The 4,102-nt window shown below is 38.7% G+C and overlaps 1 long non-coding RNA gene across 1 annotated transcript; it reads right to left on the bottom strand.

Moving 5' to 3' along the window:
* Positions 1-2,488: 2,488 nt before the first annotated feature.
* On the bottom strand, positions 2,489-3,433 carry LOC130134997 (uncharacterized). The gene is made up of 2 exons (XR_008814486.1): positions 3,251-3,433; positions 2,489-3,159 (listed from the first exon to the last, which is right to left on the bottom strand). It is a non-coding gene; the product is annotated as an uncharacterized LOC130134997 (long non-coding RNA).
* Positions 3,434-4,102: the final 669 nt, after the last annotated feature.

Here is a 4,102-nt window from a genome sequence, read left to right as displayed (position 1 = left end):
ACATTAAATCCAGTTTCTATGTTTCTGTATTTGTTTTAGGGCTTCTGCACAAGTAAATGTGTGCTAGACTATATGTCTATCATAAAGTGTGATTATCGAATTCGAGATATAAATATCGTAAATTAAGTCGATCTCATAAGTTGACATGTCAGTTGTATTTTTTTCTTTTTTCATCGCCGAAATATTTTATATTTCTATCAACCTTTTTGAAAACATGTTGTTTGTTTGCTCCACATTTTTGTTTTTGTCAATGGACAGCTAACGATAGGCCACTGCAGAGTCATGTTCTCGTTCCTTCCAACATCATTAATATTAGTCGGAGTGGCTATACATAAATCACGCCTTATGATCTCAACTGATCTATTCAGATTTATTTCACGAAAAAAAATGATTCAAGAAAGATTTTTCCCAGCATGGCCATTCGCATCATTTACAAAAGAAAAAAAGTAGTCATTGTTAATCACAATCTATGCCTAATAATTTTTTTTTGATAACGAAAATACTTTTCGTTTGTTCATTTTTTTAAGCTTTAGAAATGACCATTCAGGAAAATGTTTTCCCATCGTCGATTTTCCACCAAACAAATGGAATCCAGCGAGTTCATTTTTACTTTGTATTTTCATTTTCTGGTTGAGGAGCTTACGTATATTTACACTAGAGGTATGAACATTATACAATACAATAGAACTATTTAATTTCCCTAAATTAGGGCTAGTAACATGACCCATCTTAAAGTCAATCATGCCATCAAACAATCTGATATTATCCAAATCCAAAATACCTACTCTCTAATAATGTCTTGGCCGATCTCATCAGTATAAGAAACGTGGTACCTTGTCAAAAAACGTGACTTTCATGTCGTTTGACTTTGATGAAGGTTGGCTCCCCAATGTGCTGGCTAAAAGCCACTCAAAAGCAGCCAATTAGTGTCGTCTCACCTCAGAATTAGTGATCCAGACACAAATATATATATAATACACACACACAAACACACACACACACACACTTCTAAAAGGAGGATTAGGCAGGTAATGAACTCCTCATTGAAGAAAATATCATTAAATAGTCCACAGCTCAAAAGGTCAAAGGCTTCCCCTCACAATAATTTGTTCAAGTATTATCTTGTGTAAGCGACTTCTACTTGGCGACAATGGCCTCTCGCTTGCTTCTAGATCTTCTGTCCGACAACACATCTAATTTTATCCATACACGGCCTCTTGTATGACAGAAGCGTCCATATATCTATTAATTTGTGTGTCTATATTTATATATTCTTCCAATCTAGTCCCAAATCTATGGGTGCATCCAAAAGTCGCCACTGGTTTTTTTTTTATTTTTAAATTATCAATATCAGGAGACTACTGTTGTTCTACGCAACAGGTGAGAATACTGTTGAAAATACAAGTTCTGATAATGAATTCTAATTGACCATGATGTTGATAATTTTGAAGAAACTAGTGGTGATTTTCTGACGTATAGATAAATTTGAGATTAGAGTGAAAGTTGTGAATATTTTTTTAGATAAAAAAGATTTAGGGGCAAAGTTGAGATTGGACCTAAAGTTAGGGTTTTTTTTTTCTTTTTTTTACAGAATTAGGCGCCAATCTATCATTCCATGAAAATCCTAATGTAAAGGATGAAATGAGAGAGAAGTGCCCAATTGTTTGGTACTTAATTAGGGAAATTTAACTACTATATCAACACTCCATCCGAGTTATTAAACATATCAAACGACATACCAAATGTAGCTTGGTGTCTACAAACTAAAGTAATCGCATGCCAAGATTTCGATGAAATCTACATAGAACCCCACAACACATCTTGAGTTGATATGATAAATTGTTGTTTTCTCACTCGTACATGGACCCTCGCCGGTTTTGTCTAGATCCCAAAAGATTCCAACGCTCCCAAAGCAATCAATCATTGTATATGGAAAATCAAGAGGTGTCGGGGGAAGAGCACATTTGGTACATCTAATGTCAAATCGGATGGTTGGTTGTTTCCCCTTTGTCCTCTTTCAACTTGGCTACTCAAGTGGGGGGTGTGGTGCGATGAACTTCATTTCATTATCGCCACTATATTGGGTATTTTTCAGACTCCAAATGCTGGTAGGGCCCACGTAGTAATTATAGTAAGTTTTATCGAAAAAGGGGAGAAGTGACCGTCCCGATATCTGTCTAGCGACGACAGTCGTTGAATCTATCGATTAATAAATTTATAACATCCATCGGAATCCCGTATCGTATGATTTTCATCGTGTTTGTTACTGATGGAGGCTCCGATGTACGAAAGGTTTAGAGCGGGAAGGTGAAGGCTTTTTTGCTTTTCAACATACAACGACAAACACATCGCACCTATTGAATGAATTTCGTGTACCTTCTTAAGAAATTATCCGAATATCGTTTTTAGTTAATTATATATCGAGGATACTAGAAGTGATAAAGATGATGCAGCATCAGCTTTAATGGTCCGGAAAACACTAACAACATAATCCACCAAGTCGAAGGGAAAGAAAAGTTGGACTCACACTCCTTTGATTTAGACAGGTAACTTTTTTGTCTAAGCAGTAATTTCCAACTGGCCACAACTAATACCTGCACCTGCCAAAACTATTGCCTTAATCTTCATCTCCTATGTCATGTTGGGTCATGATCTGATGCTTGAATATAATACTCAAATCTTCATCTCCTATTTCAGAGCTAATTCACATTATCCGTCCATAACAATTCTCAGAAAAACGAATAAGAATAATCAATACTGACAATAATGTAGAAGAGTTATGCCGAGAAAGAGTTGCTTATCCAGTATCCTTCTTGGCATTGCCTCCGGCGTGGTTCGACTTGTCGGTACAGACATTCAAGCTCATACTCATCGTTCATTTATGCGAGGTTTCTGGTTAGAAATCCTGAATAATCAACAGTAACAATAACAACAATAACAGAGGAGAGTTACGCAAGCAAAGAGTTGCATATTCGCTATCCTTCTCTGCATTAAGCCTCGGGCGAGGTTCGATGCGTCGGTATAGACATTCAAGCACTATATCCGTCGTTCACTTATACGAGGACTCTGCTTAGAAATCCTGCTCCGAAGTTCGACCCGATTATTCTGCCTGTTCAGCACGCTCTGCTCGCGCACAAGCGCATACATACGAACACGCGTCTGCATATGCATGACAGATACAGTATGAAAAACACAGGAGGAACCCGAGATCTATCTGTTAGCGCATGCGTGTATGAGAATTGAGAATCACCTGGAAATACGCCTGCCACTGTAAAAAACATCACAATCTTAATTTGGGGAGGATTTTGATAGCATTTCACATCGGCGAAAACGCCGTATATTTATAATACTCAGATCATATCCCGGTATAGCCTTCATTAAATGTACATCGAAGGGAGACAGCTTATATATTTCACATAATTGAAAAACCTAATTACACCCCCCAAGAATTAAGAAACTTGAAGATCATAGCAGTTTCATTTCTTGTCGTCGCCATAGACGATGGCCTTTATGACACTGCCTCTTGGGGGTGGGAGCTTGCCGAAGGATGGGAATGGATTGGGCTTCGGTGGCGGATTTGGTGGTTTAGTACTCATCTTCCTCTTCTTCTTCTTCTTCTTCTTCTTCTTCTTCTTCTTCCTTGCGTGTGCCGCTGCTGAAGAGAGCTCAAAAGAGGCTCAGCAGCCACTCGATATTTGTACCCACGCTGCCACAAGTTGGAGTATTTTATACAACCTTCTTTCTTGTTTTCCTTCAACCCCACGTGGCTTAAGATCTCTTTCGTTTCCAAGAGCTCCAATCGCCACATGCCAAATACCTTAAGTGGGCACGTGAAGTGGGTCAGTCATTAATTATGGTGCCAAGACGACACCGTAAAAGGTTGGAGTCCCAAGAATTCCGCGGGGTTGCTCAAATGATAATCACAATCATCTTCTCACTCAAAAGAGCGGGTGTGAAACGGTGCCCCCTAGTCTTCCCTGCGTTCTTTGGCGATGTTGTCAATACATATGCGTGTTCGGATGGGGATTGTCGTATCCAGTGAAAAATAGTTGGATGATTGGAAGAGCTCTGAACGCCCTATATACGAATCTCGCTAACTCGG

Source organism: Syzygium oleosum, unplaced genomic scaffold (assembly GCF_021117445.2).
Source record: "Syzygium oleosum isolate NSW1041296 unplaced genomic scaffold, Sole_v2.1 Sole_v2.26, whole genome shotgun sequence".
In the NCBI taxonomy this organism is placed as follows: Eukaryota; Viridiplantae; Streptophyta; class Magnoliopsida; order Myrtales; family Myrtaceae; genus Syzygium; species Syzygium oleosum.
The sequence above is the reverse complement of the archived record's forward strand: the minus strand, read 5'-3'. Positions and strand labels throughout refer to the sequence as shown.